At 40.6% G+C, this 21834-nt stretch overlaps 1 long non-coding RNA gene across 1 annotated transcript; it reads left to right on the top strand.

Moving 5' to 3' along the window:
• Positions 1 to 957: 957 nt before the first annotated feature.
• Positions 958 to 21334, top strand: LOC132210710 (uncharacterized). Its single transcript, XR_009446892.1, has 3 exons — positions 958 to 1106; positions 10680 to 10915; positions 20622 to 21334. It is a non-coding gene; the product is annotated as an uncharacterized LOC132210710 (long non-coding RNA).
• The last annotated feature ends 500 nt before the right edge of the window (positions 21335 to 21834 follow it).

Below are 21834 nucleotides of genomic sequence, written 5' to 3'. Positions count from 1 at the left end.
TTTTCAAATATTGATAGTCTTGCACTACTGACAGTGTGTATTTATTTTTCATTAGTGTATAGGAAGTTCTTTGTAGAGGGCCAAAGCCATTGTGAATTATTGGGTGGTGCTGAATACATTGTGATTGTTGCCAGGACCATGTGTCGTTACTGTTGTGCTGTATTTTAAAAGGTGATGCAATGTGAAGGGAAATGGAATTGTGGCCTTTGCACAATTGTATACTGGAATACTTGGCATCTCGCTCCTAAATACTCTGACAGCCGGTGTAGTGGGAAATGTTTAAGATGTTATCCACTACCACTTAAAAAGACCCTGACCCATGAAAGTTCAATGTCACTGAGATCCTTATGGCCACTGGCAATGTCATTCCCCTGCCTTAGTGTGAGGCTTCAGGCCGTGTTGTGGTGATACCACAGTTAAATCCTCCTTGTTGATAAGATTAAAACACTGCAGAAGCTGTAAATTAGATTTCAGAAAATTGCTGGGAATGTTCAGCAGATCGGGTAGCATCTGTCGAGAGAGAAACAGTTAATGTTTCAATTAAACATGGCCCTTCTTCAGGACTGAACTCATTTCTTGCCTGATTGCTGGATCAAGTGGATGTAGAAGTGTTGTGGTCAGGTGGCCAGCAGTAGAAATGGCTACAAGACTGATTAAGGCATACAAACAAGCACTCTGGGAATTTTGGCCAAGCTAGCTTAAACTCTGAGCTCAGATAAAACTGCAGCCCAGATATGTTGTGACTTGTCCTGTAAGCTGTGACTTGCAGTTTCCTGTGTTGACTGAATAATGAGGTGTCATGGTGGTCTGTTTTTCATAAAAGCAGCATATTACCTTATGTGGAGAATGGAATGTGGGTGTTTATTGGCTGGGATTGAGTGGTGTGATCTGGTTTGGTCAATTCATTGGCCGAGTGCCAGAGATGTTTCTAAAAGGGTGAGCACACTTTGGGATAAAAGTTAGCAAAACAAAATATTTTGCAGGAGCGAGCATTTGAAACTAATTTTTTGAGAAGAACATGCCTGAAAGTTATCTAGAAAGAAGACAAAGAACCATAAGGCAAGATTGACAAGGAGAACATAATTGGCCACTTCACTTGTATCATGGTTAGTATTTGTTTCAAGCCAAACAAAGAGTCAAAATTAGACTTAGAGTTAAATGTGGCTTAAGTTAAAGTAAGGTAAAGTGAAGTTAAATGAAGTGAGTTAAAGTTGAAATTCAGTAACATGAAGTAAGAAGTAAATATTACCACAATTGTCTGTTTGATATTGAGTATTAGTACTTAAACTAAAGAAGAGTTTGTTTAATTAAAATCCGAGTCAGTTCCCTGCCTTTTGTCTGACCACACAAGAGAAGACCACTTGGGTAAAAGGTTTGAATCCTCTTTTCAGGTAGCAATGTACTGCCAAAAAGATATTGGAGGGGTCGGGGCTTCTGAGGACAGCCCACCTCCTCTATCTCTCTACAGATTTTTCCCTCTTTTTCTCTATTTTGTGGTATTGTTGCAGATCAAGAGTTATTACCAACACAGCCAATGTGGGCATTGTTGGTTGGACTAGCAACTATTGCCTGTTCCCAGTTGCACTTGAAGAATTGGTGGTGAGCTGCCTTAGAGCAGCAACTGTAACTACTGTAATATATACAGTGTCGATAGACTGAGTGCTGTTACAAAGGGAGTTCCAGGATTTTGACGCTGTGACACTGAAGGAACAGTAATTTATTTCCAAATTGGGATGGTGAGTGGTTTTCAGGGAACTTGCAGATAATGGTCTCCCAACATATTTTGTCCTTCTAGGTGTTTGATATTTCTGGTTTGGAAGGTGTCAGAATGCTGCATTACAGCTAATTTTATACAGTAACTCTCCAAAACACCTTCAAAAATAGACCACAGTACATCCACAAAATATCTGAGCTGTAAGTTTATGTCAAGTGCTTTATATATTACAATTTTTGGGTCTTTATTTTCTGAGCACCCTCTAAAAATGGAAATCTTTAATATATGATTTTGCAAGATCATACGCAAAGTCTATCCATGCTTCAGAGATCAGTACCTGACAATCGGAAAATCTAGGTAATAGTTACATGACTGGTCCATTTCAGTTCACGATGTGGTCTCCTCTGTACTGGGGAAATGAAGTACAGATGGGGTGACTGCTTTGCAGAACACCTATGTTCTGAGCACAAAAACAACTCTAAGCTTCCATTTCAATAAAATGTGAGGCTGGATGAACACAGCAGGCCCAGCAGCATCTCAGGAGCACAAAAGCTGATGTTTCGGACCTAGACCCTTCATCAGAGACGGGGATGGGGTGAGGTTTCTGGAATAAATAGGGAGAGAGGGGAAGGCGGACCGAAGATGGGGAGAAAAGAAGATAGGTGGAGAGGAGAGTAAAGGTGGGGAGGTAGGGAGGGGATAGGTCAGTCCAGGGAAGACGGACAGGTCAAGGAGGTGGGATGAGGTTAGTAGGTAGGAGATGGAGGTGCGGCTTGGGGTGGGAGGAAGGGATGGGTGAGAGGAAGAACAGGTTAGGGAGGCAGAGACAGGTTGGACTGGTTTTGGGATGCAGTGGGTGGAGGGGAAGAGCTGGGCTGGTTGTGTAGTGCAGTGGGGGGAGGGGACGAACTGGGCTGGTTTAGGGATGTAGTTGGGGAAGGGGAGATTTTGAAGCTGGTGAAGTCCACATTGATACCATTGGGCTGCAGTGTTCCCAAGCAGAATATGAGTTGCTGTTCCTGCAACCTTCGGGTGGCATCATTGTGGCACTGCAGGAGACCCATGATGGACATGTCATCTAAAGAATGGGAGGGGGAGTGGAAATGGTTTGCGGCTGGGAGGTGCAGTTGTTTATTGCGAACTGAGCGGAGGTGTTCTGCAAAGCGGTCTCCAAGCCTCCGCTTGGTTTCCCCAATGTAGAGGTAGCCACACCGGGTACAGTGGAATGCATCCACTGTCCGGTGCAAAACCTGTTGCATTTTCTGAAGTTAAACACCACTGTCAGTATGATATGGTCTGAATGCTTCCCTATATGTTGATCCATGTAATATATGGCACAAAGTCTGGGTTCTTACTGAGACTGGTTACTTGAAGTTTATTAACATCACTGTTTGAAAACATTCTTCACAGTGCGTGTGAAGAAGAGTCGCTGGACCTGAAACATTAACTCTGCTTTCTCTCCAAAAGATGCTGCCAAATGTGCTGGGTTTTTCCAGAAATTTCAGACATTGTTTCTGATTTCCAGCAGTCGTAGTTAGTTTTCTGATTACAATTATGAAAATTTTCAAACTTACAGATAGAATGTGTTTTGTGCTTATTGATGTTATAGCAACACTATGTAACTGTAACACTTTGCATGACTGATTCACTGGCTATACACTAGACTGACTTCACAGCACTGTGCTGTGAAGGTCAGGTGAGGCCCTCTTTACCAGACTGTTACATGTCTTAAATGTGCACTGTCTTTCTGGCCTGGAATGTATGCAACAATACGACAGAAAATGAAAGTTAAAATAGTAGCGAGATGGATTAACAGAAGGATTTAAAAAGAGATAAAGAATAGTTCAACAAAACTTTATTAAAAATCTCAAAATTGTTAAAATCTGAAAAAATAGGTTCCATCACTATAAGAGTGCATTTTTTAGTATCAAATATGTTGCTTGGCAACAATTGAGTTGGACCATCCTGTTAAAAATATACTTACAAAGGGAGCAAAAATATTTTTGGTCTGTATCTGTGACGTAAGTACAGCAACCTGACATCACTTCATTCTATTAGCTTCACATTTGCTTAATCTGGCCCAATATGTCATAAGTCTGGCACACTATGAAACAACTTCATAAAGAATAATTATTGCAAAAGTAAATGTGACATATTCAAAGTGTGTTTCTTAAAATACCATGTAGAACAAGTACTGACAAAAAATTGCTGCAATAAGATTTTAATTGCCAGGAAATAATATCTTTCTCATGTTTGAGAAATCAACGCCTCTGCTGGCAAGAGCATTTAATACAACTGCCAAAGTCATTCTTACATGATTTGCATGAATCAAAACTCATGGCCCCAAACTGCAGATGAGGTAGTAGTTTGCTTTTCTAATAGACAGCATGGTAATGTGTTTACATGGGTAAGAAAGTGAAAGATTAGTACTACCAGTCACGGCAGCTACACAAAAATGTCATAGCAGGTCTCAGATTTACAAATGCTTGACTTACGAATGCTTGTACTTAAAAAATTGATACCCTAGGGGATACTCAGGGCATAATATCCAAACTCAGATATGATTCTGATATTGGACAACATTTACTAAATAATCCTGATTGCATTGAGAATTGCAATAGAAACCAATTTGATCACCAGTAAGGGTGAAAGTATGATAAATGTTCATATTCAAGACGGTACATTTATTCAAACATAAAGTCTTTTACCTTGATGGCAACAAAAGGCTCTGTCCAAGCATTGCATCTCATTCACTGAGGAAAGGGAAACAGCTAATTCACACTGCATCCTTATGGCAACACCCTGACCAGTTTGACTTGCCTGATTTGAATTTAATCAGTTAACTAAGACAACTAACAGTTCCTGCTGCATCTTCATGTCAACAATATTTCAACAAATCATAACCCTCTCCTTGCTGTATACTCTATAGTTTACTTTCTAAGTTAGCTTCAATGTTTCTTTTTTACAATATTTAAGTTTTCTAGCTAGTGCTTTATATGGTTAAGAAAGAAATTCCATTATAAACACTGTGGTCATAAGAACATGATTGTATAAAGAATAACTGGCATCTGTTCTTTCACACTCCTTCCTCAGACACATTGGGATGGATCTTAACTTCAACTTAAACAGAAATAAAAATCATAAAAGATATAAATCTGGCTTCAGGCTGCTGTTAACCATATTGTCCTAGTGCACCAAGATTTCTCAAGGTCTCCTTCTGTAATCTCATTGGTCTGCAGTTCCATACTTTTCTTCTTTGCACACGTAATCTCAATCATGCTGTTTGTCATTATTGTGCTATGTTTCAAAAAGAGACCATCCATCTTTCAGAAAATTGAATTACTGGCACAGATGCCTGCGCATTAAGTCAATCACCTCACTCTTTTGATATTACATCAACAGCTGCTGTTGTTTCTCCTGCTACCAGAGTACCAAGGCAGAATTACAAGTCTACCCCTGCTTGTGAATATGGTATCATGAGAGCAAAATTAAATTCAGCAATATTATTGTGCATTTGCCACTCTAGGCAAATTCTCAAGCCATTATAAGCAACATTAGGTTCTGTAACATTACCAGTCCTATATATTTACAAGGCACAATGAGATGTAGAGTCAGATGATTGATAGGTCAGGAATTAAATTCAATGTATGAAATTTAGAACAGACAGAAGAAGAAATTTCTTATTTAAAGAATATTGAGGGAGTGAAATTCTCCTCCAGACGTAATGCTTGAGGCAGAAAATGGTCAATATTCAAAATTGGAGATGAAGGATAAGAGGCAGAAGGAAATTGGGAGCTGGTGGATGAATGTTGTTGGGATTGCTGTATGTACAGAGAATAATCACTGACATTGATTGATTGGAGTGAATAATTTATTTCATATTAGAATTTCTATGAAATTTATGTTTCACACATGGTGGAGGTAGAATGGCTGTATAACTTTTATATTAATCTGTACAGTACTTAATTTATGGTTCATTAACATAAATAGAGAATGCTGTTTTGCTATACCTCAAGGTCAATATGTCAGTATATCTTGAAGAGTCATCTCATGATACCATGTGACCCGAGGGCATAAAGATCTCATACTCCACCTTACCCTGGATCACTTGAAGCAATCATTAGAAGCATGATGCTTTGCTATAATGTAATAGCTTAACGTTAGCCTAGACACCTTTGTGTCTGTAAATGTTATGTTTGTAGTGTTAGATCAGCTGTAATAAGTCTCTGTTTGATTCTTCAATTCTTCAAATATTAAAGTTTATGCATGGGTGGTAACATAACCATTGCTTCATCATGTAATAAAACAACTTGTTCTAAGTAAGTTCACGTTATGGGACCAGTAATGGTGTACATCCACAAAAGACTCCAATATCTCAAAGACAAATATTTGGAAATTAAATTATATAGCAAAGAGCCAACAGCTTTGGACAGAAGACAATTTTGGACAATGGCAGAAGTTTTTAGCATCTGCAGAATTAGTGAAGACATTCATACAGATCTGTAGATAGGGTGCAAAACACCAAGAAGCCACAGTTTGTTTATTTTTGGTTAGAATGTAAGTTCTCTCAAGTTAAAAATATATTGTAATACTGCCCTTCTGAAAAATAAAAATGACTGAAGTTACAAATACAATAAAAACTAATAGCTATCGACTTGTACAGATACATCATGAGCGCTCTCCATCTCTATCTCTTCAAAGCCGAACATGAAAAGCATTAAACTAATTAAAAACACAATTCAGGAAGCACAACTCCAGAGTGCTATTGATAGAAAGTATAGTTCACAACCACTAAAAAAGCAGTTTTCTTCATTAAAAGCTTACCTGTGTCCAGACATAGTGTCAGTTCCACCACTCTCTCTCTCTCCAAAAAGCACAAAAATAAAAAGAAAGCCCATCTGACATTACAAGAATCATGAGAATCTGATACCCTCTTCCTTCATGTTCATAATCATATAACTGAGATAAATTTTCTCAGCTTCAAATAACATCTCTGAGATTTTAACCAAACACTTCTGGTCTAGAACTTTTGAACTAAGTTTCTTGCACAGATAACCTATTTTTAAAAATTCTAAACTGTATTCTCCTTTTCTCAGGAGCAAATTAAAAAAAGAAACTCTCTCATGGGATGTGGGCTTCACAGGCTGGGCAGCATTTATTGCCTGTCCCTAGTTGTCTTTGAGAAGGTGATAGTGAGCTGCCTTCTTGAACCACTGCAATATAAGTACTGTAGGTAGAACCAAAGGGCTATAAAGGAGCGAATTCCAGGATATTGACCCAGTGACAGTGAAGAAATGGCAATATATTACCAAGTCTGGATGGTGAGTGGCTTGGTTGGGAACTTGCAAGTGGTAGTGTTCCCATGCTTCTGCTGTCTTGTCCTTCTAGATGGAAGTAGTCATGGGTTTGGAAGGTGTTGTTTAAGGACTGTTGATGAATTTCTACAGTGCACCTTGTCGAAAGTACACACTGCTACTCCTGAACTTTGGTGGTGAGGGGGACTGTTGTGGGTGTATGATGCTTGTGGAAATGGTGCCAATCCATTGGACTCTTTTGTCCTGGATGGTGCCGAGCTTTGAGTGTTGTTGGAGCTGCATACATCCAGGGAAGTGGGGAGTATTTTATCACACTCCTGATTTGTGCCTTATAGATGGTGGGCAGAGCCAGGAGGTTAGTTAGTTAGTTACTGCAGCATTCTGAGCCTCTGACCTGCTCTTGTAGCTACTGCATTTATATGGTGAGTTCAGTTGATTTTCTTATCATTAGTAACCCTCAGGACATTGATTTTTGAGGGTTTAGTGATGGTAACACCAATGAATGTCAAGTGGCAGTGGTTAGATTGTCTCTTACTGGAGATAGTCATTGTCTGTCATTTCTATGGTGTGAATGTTACTTGCCACTTGTCAGCCCGTTCCTTTACACATCCTGCTTCAGCCAAGCAATCTGCAGAACTGCCCAAGATGAAACTAAAAAAAAACTCTTCAAGACATAGATATTTCCCCAAAATAACCTCTCTCAGCTTGTTTTCTTACAAAAAACAAAATCACCATAACTGCAAAAGTAGTTGTAAGTTCATCACCAAATATATAAAAACCAAATCCTACTAGATCAAACTGAAAAATCCAAACTCAAAGATAAATTATTTTAAAATATATAAATATATATGAATCACACACCTCATATCAAACTGTAGTAAGCACCCTGCTCTGTTGTAAACTAATAGTTCAACGTTAGTTCAAATGCTTACATGCCTGTGAATGTAATGTTTGTACATAATAGTCAGCTGCAAAAAAAAATTGTTGGAATTTTCAATACCATAATATCCAAATCCAGCTTCTTATGTTACGGAAGGCATATAGTAAACTACCCTGTTGGAGGTAAACTCATTAAATACTGAATACTATTTGAATTTATGGAATATGATGAAAAGGAAGTTACATACATTGGTTTACAATGTTATGAGTGAGATGCATTGGGGTAGCTGCATGTTCAGTTTCTGAATGTCAAGTTGATTTCACAAGTGAAGGAACCCTGGGTAATGCATTAACTAAAACGTTTAACTTCCATGCAGAGTTCTGTTACGTTTTGACTCTAAGTTGTCCATCTCTCGAAAGGTAGATATGTGGAAAGACAATTTTACAGACATTGGCAATGTGCAATAGTACAAGATAAAGTGCTGCATGTATTCAACGTGTCTGATAGCATCTGTGGACAGAGAGATAAAATTTGCCTTTTTTTGCAAGATGTTGCCAGACCCGCTGATAGTTTGCAGCACCTTCTGTTTTGATTCCACATCTCTGTCATTTTCAGTAGTTTGCTTTTGCATCAATAACATTCACTTGAGATTTTCCAGTTCATTTTTTCAGTGGGCTGAGTAAATATGATCAAAACTGAGTCAATTACACTTCATCCAGCATCTGTATACACAATATTGATTGAAAGCATGCAGTTTATCTACGTTTTCTCTGCTTATATTGAGGTTGCTGACACCTTGGCTGAGATTAGCTCACTCGGTGTACTTTGGGGATTAAATTAATACATAACAATTTACATTTATATAGGAAGTTAGTGCAGCTGGAGGATTTAGCAGCGATAGGATAGGGCGAGACAACGGAGACATTGAAAACAAGGATGAGATTTTTAAATTCAAATTACTGCTTGACCTGATCTAATGTAGGCTGGGCAACACACGAGTGAAACGTGAGTGAAATCTGGCATAAATTAAGACATGGGAAACAGTATTTTGGATTATCTCAGGTTTACAGAGTACGGAATGTGGGAGAGCAGCCAGGTCTCTATTGGAACCATCAATCTAATGAAAGTTTAAATGTGTGTTTCAGCAACAAATGAGCTCAGACAGGACATCAGCTAATGTTGCAAACGCGCAAAACGATGGCCTCAAAATTCACAAACAATTGGTCAGAAGCAGGTCATGTGTAATGCCAATTTCACAAATATTGACTTGCCAGGAAGCGGGACTAAGAGCGAAATATAAGGGTTTCAATCTTTGAAACGTGGAAGAAATTTATGCTTATCTATACTGAATGTTAGATAAGCAGCCTGATACTTTAACAACAGTGGAGGAGTTGCAACAGATTTGAGTTGTCTACCACACCACTCAATGAAGGGTTCCACTGAGTGAATAATACATAAATTATGTCAATTAAATTTTGCTTTCTCTCTATAAATAGGAAATGGAGGTGATGTAATGTTTCATTTGTACAACATACATATTCAAATTTGGTTATTTTTAAAACATGTGAAAAATTGCAGCAGGGGTGATTTTAATCCTACCCACTTTGTACGAAATAGGTGGGAAAGAAGTTAAGATCAGTTCGGTAACTTAGACACCGATATAGTGCTGTCAAGGAGTTTAACCTGCTCTCTAAAACAGGGAGATAGGACTACTCATTGAGCTTGGTGGGTCCTTTTTTTTTAGATATACAGCTCATGATCCAACACTGAAAATACAATTTCAACTATTAGCCTGAACTGGAGATTTTTCTTGTCAGAGCCAGCGGGAAGAGGATCAAATGTCAAAATAAACTTTGCAAGCCGAGTTCTGCTTCTTTATTTTTAACACAAACATTCCTTCCAAGGCCAGGTACAGCAAAAGGATGACTTAAAAAAAATTGTTATAATGTAGGAATCTATTGTGATAATGAAAGAAGAAAGTGGTTTCTTCCTGAGAACCAGTCATTGCAAGAGGTTAGGTCTGCAGGAGAGTGGAAAACATTCGTAAAAGAAATTGTCTCTCTATTAAATCTATGTATTATTTAATGGATAGTATATTATCATCTCCTGCATAATGCTAAATGGTTTCTGTTATCATTCTTATAGAATCTACAGTGTTCTTACAGGTGGGAAAAATGATCGGAACAGACTATAAATTCCTCACTTATTGACAAGGTTGATGTTATGTCTCCACCTTCTGGTCTGAGACATGAGTGTTAAGAAGTGCCAGCACATTTAAAACGAAACCAGACATTGCTGGAGAAACTCGGCATGTCTGGCAGCACCTGTGGAGAGAAAAGCAGAGTTAATGTTTTAAGTCCAGTAACCCTTGGTCACAACTGACAGCAGCTGGGAATTGGTGGTATTTAAGCTCATAATTGGGGACGGGGTGGGAGGAAGGAGTAGTTGAGTAGGTGGGCATGGTGTGCAAGGAGAAAAAAAGTGAAACAGACAGAGGGATTGCTGATGATAAGCCAGGAGAGATATAAATGCTGAATGGATGCTAATGGGAAGTGTAAATAGTTGAAAAATAGGTTGGCTGTACTGGGAGCAATACATACAGAATAGGACCGAGGCGTGTGATGGTAGGTAATGAACATATTTTCAAATTGTTAAACTCAACACTGCCAAGTCTTGTTAGAATTTTATAAGTCTCTATAAGATCCTCCCTCATTCATCTGAACTCCAGCAAAAACAATCCCAACCTAATCAATCTCTCCTCATATGTCAGACCTGCCATCCCCAGAATCAGCCTGGTAAACCTTCGCTGCACTGCCTTGACAGCAAGAGCACCATTCCTCAGAAAAGGAGACCAAAACTGCATACAATATTCCAGGTGTGATCTCACTAAAGCCCTGTATAACTGCAACAACACATTCGTGCTCCTGTACTCAAAACGTCTTGCAAAGAAGCCCATCATACCAGCATACCAGTTCTTTGAGGAGGTGACCAGACTGGTGGATGAAGGTAAAGCAGTTGATTTGGTGTAAATGGATTTTAGTAAAGCATTTGATAAGGTTCCCCATGGTAGGCTATTGCATAAAATACGGAGTCATGGGATTGAGGGTGATTTAGCGGTTTAGATCAAAAAACGGTGAGTTGGAAGAAGACATTAGTAACTGAACTCCAGGATGAACATGGTGGTTGATGGGAAATGTTCATCCTGGAGTTCAGTTACTAATGGTGTACCGCAAGGATCTGTTTTGGGGCCATGGCTGTTTGCCATTTTTATAAATGACCTGGATGTGGGCGTAGAAGGATGGGTTAGTAAATTTGCAAATGACACGAAAGTCAGTGGAGTTGTGGATAGTGCGGAAGGGTGTTGCAGGTTACAGAGGTTACAGATAAGCTGCAGAGATGGGCTGAAAGGTGGCAAATGGAATTTAATGTGGAAAGGTGTAAGGTGATTCACTTTGGAAGGTGTAACAGGAATACAGAGTACTGGGCGAATGGCAAGATTCTTCATGGTGTGGATGAGCAGAGAGATCTCGGTGTCCATGTGCATCGATCCCTGAAAGTTCCCACCCAGGTTGATAGGGTTGTTAAGAAGGCATACAGTGTGCTAGTTTTTATTGGTAGAGGGATTGAGTTTAGGAGCCATGAGGTCATGTTGCAGCTGTACAAAACTCTGGTGTGGCCACACTTGAAGTATTGTGTACAGCTCTGGTCGCCGCATTATAGGAAGGATGTGGAAGCATTGGAAAGGGTGCAGAGGAGATTTACCAGGATGTTGCCTGGTATGGAGGGAAGGTCTTATGAGGAAAGGTTGAGGGACTTAGAACATAGAACATAGAACAGTACAGCACAGAACAGGCCCTTCAGCCCACAATGTTGTGCCGACCATTGATCCTCATGTATGCACCCTCAAATTTCTGTGACCATATGCATGTCCAGCAGTCTCTTAAATGACCCCAATGACCTTGCTTCCACAACTGCTGCTGGCAACGCATTCCATGCTCTCACAACTCTCTGTGAGAAGCACCCGCCTCTGACATCCCCTCTATACTTTCCACCAACCAGCTTAAAACTATGACCCCTCGTGCTAGCCATTTCTGCCCTGGGAAATAGTCTCTGGCTATCAACTTTATCTATGCCTCTCATTATCTTGTATACCTCAATTAGGTCCCCTCTCCTCCTCCTTTTCTCCAATGAAAAGAGACCGAGCTCAGTCAACCTCTCTTCATAAGATAAGCCCTCCAGTCCAGGCAGCATCCTGGTAAACCTCCTCTGAACCCTCTCCAAAGCATCCACATCTTTCCTATAATACGGCGACCAGAACTGGACGCAGTATTCCAAGTGCGGTCTAACCAAAGTTTTATAGAGCTGCAACAAGATCTCACGACTCTTAAACTCAATCCCCCTGTTAATGAGAGCCAAAACACCATATGCTTTCTTAACAACCCTGTCCACTTGGGTGGCCATTTTAAGGGATCTATGTATCTGCACACCAAGATCCCTCTGTTCCTCCACACTGCCAAGAATCCTATCCTTAATCCTGTACTCAGCTTTCAAATTTGACCTTCCAAAATGCATCACCTCGCATTTATCCAGGTTGAACTCCATCTGCCACCTCTCAGCCCATCTCTGCATCCTGTCAATGTCCCGCTGCAGCCTACAACAGCCCTCTATACTGTCAACGACACCTCCGACCTTTGTGTCGTCTGCAAACTTGCTGACCCATCCTTCAATCCCCTCATCCAAGTCATTAATAAAAATTACAAACAGTAGAGGCCCAAGGACAGAGCCCTGTGGAACACCACTCACCACTGACTTCCAGGCAGAATATTTTCCTTCTACTACCACTCGCTGTCTTCTGTTGGCCAGCCAATTCGGTATCCAAGCAGCTAAGTTCCCCTGTATCCCATTCCTCCTGACCTTCTGAATGAGCCTACCATGGGGAACCTTATCAAATGCCTTACTGAAGTCCATATACACCACATCCACAGCTCGACCCTCATCAACTTTTCTAGTCACATCCTCAAAAAACTCTAAGGTTTGTGAGGCAGGACCTACCCCTCACAAAGCCGTGTTGACTGTATTTGATCAAGCCATGCTCTTCCAGATGGTCATAAATCCTATCCCTCTGAATCCTTTCTAACACCTTGCAGACAACAGACGTGAGACTTACTGGTCTGTAATTGCCGGGGATTTCCCTATTTCCTTTCTTGAAGAGAGGAATTACATTTGCCTCTCTCCAGTCCTCAGGTACGACTCCAGTGGAGAGCAAGGATGCAAAGATCTTCGCAAGTGGCAAAGCAATTTCATTTCTCGCTTCCCAAAGCAGCCGAGGACAAATCTGGTCTGGGCCTGGCGACTTGTCAATCTTAATGTTTGACAAAATTTTCAGCACATCAGCTTCCTCTATCTCTATCCATTTCAGCATGCACACCTGCTCTTGAGGATGTGACTTGAGGCTGTTTTCGTCACAGAGAAGAAGGTTAAGAGGCGACCTAATTGAGATATACAAGATGATCACAGGATTAGATAGGGTGGACAGTGAGAGGCTTTTTTCTTGGCTGGAGATGGCCAGCACAAGGGGATAGAGCTTTAAATTGAGGGGTGATAGATATAGGACAGATGTCAGAGATAGGTTCTTTACTCAGAGAGTAGTAAGGACATGGAGTGCCCTGCCTGCAACAGTTGTAAACTCGCCAAGTTTAAGGGCATTTAAATGGTCATTGGATAAACATATGGATAATAATGGAATAGTGTAGGTTAGATGGGCTTCAGTTTGATTTCACAGGTCAGCGCAACATCGAGGACCCCAAAGGGCCTGTACTGCGCTGTAATGTTCAATGTTCTATGTTCTTTGCTGCACCTGCATACTTACCTTCAGTGACTGGTGCACAAGGACACCCAGGTCCCACTTTACACTCCTCTCCCAATTTACAGTCACTCAGGTAATAATCTGCCTTCTTGTTTTTACTTCCAAAGTGAATAACCTCACATTTATCTAAATTATATTGCATCTATCATAGATTTGCCCAATCACCCAACTTGTTGAAATCATGTTGAAGAATCTCTACATCCCCTTCACAGTTCACCCTCCCACCCAACTTGGTATCATCTGCAAACTTGAAGATGTTACATTTCGTTCCTTCATGCAAATCATTAATATATATTGTGAACATTTGGGATCACAGTACTGATCCCTGTGGCACCCCACTATTTACTGCCTGCCAATTTGGAAAGGACCCAATAATTCCTACTCTTTGTTTCCTCTCTGCCAACCAGTTTCCTATCCATCTCAATACACTTCCCCCGATCCCATGTGCTCTAATCTTGTACATTAATCTCTGATGTGGGACTTTGACAAATACTTTCTGAAGGTCCAAATATACTACATCAACTGGCTCCCCCTTGTCAACTCTACTAGTTATACCTTCATAGAATTCCAACAGATTTGTCCAGCATGACCTCCCCTTCATTATTCCATGCTGACCCTATCAGATCCTGCCACTGCTTTCTGAATGCTCTGCTATAAAATCCTTGACAATAGATTCGAGGATTTTCCTCAACACCAATGACAGAATTAAAAAGTAAGGGGTCAAGCAGCATCTTAGGAGCACAAAAGTTGACATTTCAGGACTAGACCCTTCCTCAGAAAAGGGAGACAGGGAGAGAATTCTGAAATAAATAGGAAGAGAGGGAGGCGGACTGAAGATGGATAGAGGAGAAGATAGGTGCAGAGGAGAGTATGGTTGGGGAGGTAGGGAGGGGGTAGGTCAGTCCGGGGAGGAGGGACAGGTCAAGGGGGTGGGATGAGGTTAGTAGGTAGGAAATGGAGGTGCGGCTTGAGGTGGGAGGAGGGGATAGGTGACAGGAAGAACAGGTTAGGCAGGCTGGGACAAGCTGACTGGTTTGGGATGCAGTTGTGGCGGGGGTGGGGGAGAGGAGATTTTGAAGCTGGTGAAATCCACATTGATACCATTGGGCTGCAGGGTTCCCAAGCGGAATATGAGTTGCTGTTCCTGCAACCTACGGGTGGCATCATTATGGCACTGCAGGAGGCCCAGGATGGACTGTCGTCTAAGGAATGGGAGGGGGAGTTGAAATGGTTCACGACTGGGAGGTGCAGTTGTTTACTGCGAACCCAGCGGAGGTGTTCTGCAAAGCGGTCCCCAAGCCTCCGCTTGGTTTCCCCAATGTTGAGGTAGCCACACCGTGTACAGTGGATGCAGTATACCACATTGGCGGATGTGCAGGTGAACATCTGCTTGGTGTGGAAAGTCAGCTTGGGGCCTGGTATGGGGGTGAGGGAAATGATGTAGGGGCAGGTGTAGCACTTCCTGCGGTTGCAGGGGCAAGTGCCGGATATGGTGGGTTGGAGGGGAGTGTGGAGCGGACAAGGGAGTCGTGGAGAGAGTGGTCTCTCCGGAAGGTAGACAAGGGTGGGGTGGGAAAAATGTCTTTGGTGGTGGGGTTGGATTGTAGATGGCGGAAGTGTTGGAGGATGATGCGTTGTACCCGGAGGTTGGTGGGGTGGTATGTGAGGATGAGGGAGATTCTCTTGGGGTGGTTATTGTGAGGGCGGGGTGTGAGGGATGAGTTGCGGGAATGCGGGAGACACGTTCGAGGGCGTTCTCGACCACTGTGAGGGGGGATGTTGCGGCTCTTGAAGAACGAGGACATCTGGGATGTGCGGGAGTGGAATGCCTCATCTTGGGAGCAGATGCGGCGGAGGCGAAGGAATTGGGAATAGGGGATGGAATTTTTGCAGGAAGGTGAGTGGGTGGTGGTGTATTCCAGGTATGCAGAGCTCCCCAGACTGACCTATCTCCTCCCTACCTTCCCCCCCCCATACTCTCCTCTCTACCTATCTTCTCCTCTATCCATCTTCAGTGTATTTCAGAATCCTCTCCCCATCCCCCTCTCTGATGAAGGGGCTAGGCCCAAAACAACAGCTTTTGTGCTCCTAAGATGCTGCTTGGCCTGCTGTGTTCAACCAGCTCCACACTTTGTTATCTTGGATTCTCCAGCATCTGCAGTTCCCATTATCTCTAAAAAGTAAGGGGGTCCTGTTTAAGGTTTAAATTAGGAGGAATTGTTTTCACTTAGATAGTCTGTGGAATTCTCTTGCCCAGGCAACATGGATGCCGGACTATAAGAACGTAAGAACTAGGAGCAGGAGTAGGTCATCTGGCCCCTCGAGCCTGCTCCACCATTCAATAAGATCATGGCTGATCTTTTTGAGACTCAGCTCCACTTACCCGACCACTCACCATAACCCTTAATTCCTTTACTGTTCAAATGTCTACCTATCTTTAACTTAAAAACATTCAATGAGGTAACATCAACTCTTTATCTTCACATGGAATTCCACAGGTTCACAACCCTTTGGGTGAAGAAATTCTTCCTCAACTGAGTCCTAAATCTGCTTCCCCTCATTTTGAGGCTGTGCCCCCTAGTTCTAGTTTTACCTGCGAGTGCAAACAACCTCCCTGCTTCTATCCCATCTATTCCCTTCGTAATTTTATGTTTCTGTAAGAATACCCTCTTTCTTCGAAACTCCAGTGAGTACAGTCCCAGTCCAGTCAATCTTTCCTCAAAAGGCAGCCTTCTTAATTCCAGAATCAACCTAGCGAACCTCCTCTGCACCCCTTCCAGTGCTACATCTTTTCTCAAGTAAGGAGACCAAAACTGTACACAGTACTCTCAGTATGGACTCACCAGCACCCGATACAGCTGCAGCATAACCTCCCTATCTTTAAACTCCATCCTACAAGCAATGAAGAACAATATTCCATTTGCTTCTTAATTATCTGCTGCACCTGCAAAGAAGATATCATAGAATATATTAAAGGCTGAGTTTGAGGAAATTCCCACATTCAACAACCTGAGGGTCACCATTGATCAGATGTAGACCTGGAACAGCAATACTAATACTGAGGCTACAAAGCAGTTGAGAAGTTTTCAATTCAGTTGCAAGTAACTTATCTTCTGATTCCCCAGAGTGTGTCAACTGTCCATGAGGCAAAAGCCATGAAGGTGATAATATATGCACCACTTGCCTGGATAATGCAGCTCCAGCAACACTCAAGAAGCCCACAAAGAAGTCAACTTGATTGGCAGTCCAATCAATACCCTCAACATTCACTTCCTTCACCACCCACGCACAATACCAGCAGTGTGTATGATTTACAAGATACACTGCTGTAATTGACCAAGGCTCCTTGATATTCCCATCAAAACCTACAGCCTTGACCATCGATAAGAATAAGGGAAGCAAATGCATAGGATCACCACCACCTGTAATTTCCCCTCCAAGCTACACACCCACTAAATTTGGACCTGGATTGCTGTTGCTTTATTGTCATGGGTCAAAGTCTGGGAACCCCCTAAAAGCAGTGCTGTGTATATACCTTAGCACTATGGGCGTACCAACACCATGTGGACTTTAGCAGTTCATGAAAACAGATTACCACCACCTTCTCAAGGACAATGAGGAATGGCAAATAAAAGCTGACCAAGTCATTGATACCCTTGCCCCTGGCTGAATAAATAATAAAGAAAAGATGCAAATATCATAAGTGGTAAGCAGTTTAAACAATGTTGACTCTCAATATTGAAACACACTTTTGATATGGCACAGAGTGAAAATTATTGGGAGATTCATTGAATAAATATTTGATATTCACTGTGAAGAGCAATAAGAATGACTGCTTAATCTTATATTAACAGTGACTTGCTAGAAAATGAAGCCACAAAATAGGTCATGTAAGTCGCTTGTTTTAATTTTAGAATGTGAATCCATGAACTATTGATATTAAATTGATAATGATAATTACTTTAAATAAAAGTTTGGTTATGTAGAAATGCTTATTATAAGCTTATACCTCCAAAATCCTCTTCTAGTTGCTAACAAGGATCTGGCACTTCCATTAGGAATATGGACAGTATTTTTGAAATCATAGTATATTTCATGTCATTTTGCTTTTCATTTTCTCAGTTTGTGGTCTTGTCAAAGGAAAATTTGTTTTTTTCCGATCCTTGCAGATGGTGTGTAAATGTTCACAGTAAGTCAAAATGAGCTAATTTGAAAAACGTAATTGGAATGTTTGTCATAATCCTCAAATATAATATTGCACAGGGAACAACCATCTTATTAGGAGAATATGTGAAGTCTTGGTTTGAAGAGTATATGCTGAACATGTTGAATCCATCTGCATTATTTAAACATACAGCTCATTTAAATAAAATAAAAAGACTCCAATGCTAAATCAGTGGTATTAGTAAAAAATGAAGTATAGTTTAATAAAATAACATGAGTGCACATTTATGTGTAGTATTTTTGCCTAGGTTTGTTACATATTTAATATGTAAGAACTTTCGAACTTGTTCATGTAAATCATTTATACCAAAGTTGTCTGTGTTACAACCTCATTTTGCAGCACTATTTTGAATACAATGTTCCTCAGGTTTACAACACATTTTAGTCTTACAATTAACTTCAATGCCAATAGGCGACAGAGGAAAGAAGGGTCAGATCAGCAATGGGCGAGGTTGTGATGCAGACTATGTCGAATGTGAATAGATTTTATTTGATTGTCAGTGTCAAGGCTCACACAAATGACAGGCATGGCCTCAATACTTTTAGAAGAGTGACGAGGAAGGTTTTTGGAAAATATAACTGTAATGAAGAGAAAAAACAAAAAAAAGCTGCGCTTGCTGCAGAAGCAATTTATTCTGTTTTTTTCTCTTGAACCTGTTGATCAATTATAATATTGTCAAATGTTACCATTTGAAGGTATGATTTAAGTATCTGATTCACACCATTTGAAGGTATGATTTAAGTATCTGATTCACACCTAATTAATTTTGGAATTCTGTAGGGTCCTCCTTAACACAGTTGAATAACAATGTAAACTTCTAGTACTGGGATAAGTGATGTTACTACTAGAGTCAGTTGTTTCACTGGTAGTACTCTAACCTGTGAGCTGAAGGCTCTGTATTCAAGCCCACCTCCCTTAAGGACTAATCTAGGCTAACAAGTCAATCTCCTACTTAGACAGTGTGCATTGCAGTGGTACTGGTTCTTGGGCTACCAACTGAACTATATTTACATGTTTATGTCAATGTATGAGAACCCCCACACTCTGGCAAAACTGAAAGAGAAGAAGAAGACATTTTTCTGATATTTTGGCAAAAGAAACAAATTAACTGATCCCCTGTCACACTTTCAAATTCGTACAAGTCAAATGTTGACCTTGTTGGCTGTATTTCAGCATCAATTAATTGGCTACAACAAATATTGAGGCATGCGAACAGTGATATACAAATAAGGACCCATAAATATCTTTATTGCCCATCCCTAATTGTCCCTGAAGGGTGGCAGGAGGTGCCTTTTATGACTCTTGTGGTGTAGATATACCCTCAATGCTATTTGGAAGGAAAATTCAGGATTATGGCCAAAAAGCAGCTGAGAATTAACTGCCTTGGTCAGCCATTCCCTCCCCTTTCTGAGGATTGCTAATAGAACTTCCTGGGCCCTATGAAACCATGGAACATCTCCACCCGCTCACCTCCACTCACCATCGCCCCTAATGCCACACCTATGGTCTGGAGTGTCTTTTAAGCACTTGTTTTCCATTTTTTAAATTGTTTTAGCATTGTCGCAGTGGTATTCAGTGGCAAATTCTTTGCATTCATTGTAATTTATTTTTGAGAGGGGAAAACTGCTTTCAAGAACAGCAGGTTGGCTACATAACATACAATTAGTACGACATAGCAACGCTGACTGCTGGGAATACACAGGTAGCCAGTCTTGTTCAGCAGCAGCAAGTAGAACAATCAATGAAATGAGTTGGTAGCACCAATCCTATGTGTTGCCAATATCCACCGGAAGTGGCAATGGGCAGGTTGCAAATAATGAACCCTCACACTTGAATATTGGTGTCATCCAGTTTTTAGTCATTTGTCTTTGTGGGCCACTTAAGTATGTGCTATAGTGTCCACGCAAAGGAATTCAAGCCCATTATCACCATCACAATCATGAGGAGCAGCACCCTCACTTTACTCTGGCTGCAAAAGGCGACAATATTCTGTGAATATTGCCTTCATTAAATGCAGACATAGCACGTATAGCTCATGGTTTAGATCAAGGTAAGAGAAGTAGTCCTGAAAGTTCCAAGTTGGTTATGGAGTCCTGTTGAGAGCAATTCTTCCCTCCTGCTCCTTTTCCTGTGAGCAGTTTGTCTTCTTCTTCACTGATAGTGCTTCATTTTCCTTAAATGGTGTAGCCCAAGGTGAATTGCTGCTAAAGATGCCACCACAGGGAGAAAGTGGCATGCCAGAGAGCTTGCCGTCACAATCAATGTCTCTGCCACTTCAGGAGCACTCGTTTATAGGCTTCATCAGCTCCTCAAAACACTCAGCACATTCATAAAGTCAATCAGGGCCAGCAGAAATTAGTTCGCAAGTACACTCCAACTTGATGATGATTCCTTTGAATAGTTCTCGTGTGGCCAGGAGGTAAGGTTCTTTACACTGTTGTTTTCTAAGGCAAAGAAGTCAAAAAAAAATGGCAGCACTGCCTTCAAAGCTGGAGTCTTTCAGTTGAAATAGACATTTCCATTCTCTTATACGTCTAAGACTTGTGAGACACCTAGACATACATAGTTAGGAATTTGTGGGTTTGATTTCTCAACGTTCTGCGCTCTGAATTTTTACCTAGCTATCTCGGAGAAATGCTGATCAGATTCCAAGAACTTTGCTGCAGGAGGGAATTAAAATCAGTTAGTGAGTCATCTCTGACCACTTTAATTCACTTCCAAGTATGCTGCTCAGGGACAACTAGACAGATTCTTGGAGCCAGATCAACCTTCCGCATGTTGAAAGTGCATCATAAATAAATGTAATGAATAGAATCAGCAGACATAATAAAACATCTGGAAATGACTGCTGGCTAATCATCATCAAGATCTTGAAAATGTGACAAAATAATGAAACAATGGTGATATAGAACAATAAAATTCGTGCCTCCGGAGGTTGTCCATTTATAAGATCATTTTTGGTTCAGTTCCGATTATTTCACCACAGAAACGTTGAAGAAATTTAAGGAAGATCTTGAAGACTTAGCCCAAAAGTAAATCAAATAACTTGTGAAGAAATATTACAGGAACTTAACTGCAAAAGTATCAAAGTCCTTTGTTTGTTGTCTGTGAGAATGTGATTGGTTGCTTATGATGCTTGCTGTCATTACTGCTTTTGGACATCCGAGGACACCCTTTTCACTACTGTCAGATTAAAACCTCGATTGGGAATCTGTGTGACGGTGATCATTACTTATGTGAGCAGATTCCTGCAAGGCCAGCAATGAGTTCTATTGCCTAGGCACTGGATCAAACTGTCAAATATGTTACAAATAAATACCTGTAAATAATATTGTGACAATGCAAAGCACGATCAGTTCAGAATAATTGTACAAAAATTGTACAAATTCTGTCAAATGTTACGTTGTGCTATAAACTCAAAATATCAGATGAAATAGTGTGTTGTTTTATTAATTTTCTACCATGTTATTAATTTATTTATTTACCAAAGCTTTCAAAAATTTAGTGAGGTATCATTTTTATTCATAATACTGAACAAGTGTGCATTTGTTGAGCTACAATTCTGTTTAAATTGGCACCATTAGTTTCATTCTGAAAAATTAGTATCAAATTACCTCAATTCTAAAATGATAACAATTTATGCAAATAATTTTTGATGACTGAGGTACACCCAAAGTTAATATTTTCCAACAGCTTATAAACGGGCACTTCATGTATCTCTGCAATACTGATGCAAGTGTTATCGGTTGCAATAGAACTAGCAAAATTTCAAACCAATATTCTAATTGGCAATTGTCCCTTTAGTTTATAATAAAGCAAGTTGCTGCAAAAAAT

This window comes from Stegostoma tigrinum, chromosome 18 (genome assembly GCF_030684315.1).
Source record: "Stegostoma tigrinum isolate sSteTig4 chromosome 18, sSteTig4.hap1, whole genome shotgun sequence".
NCBI classification, from domain to species: Eukaryota; Metazoa; Chordata; class Chondrichthyes; order Orectolobiformes; family Stegostomatidae; genus Stegostoma; species Stegostoma tigrinum.
Note: the sequence above shows the minus strand (reverse complement) of the source record. Positions and strands in the feature narration are given on the sequence as shown.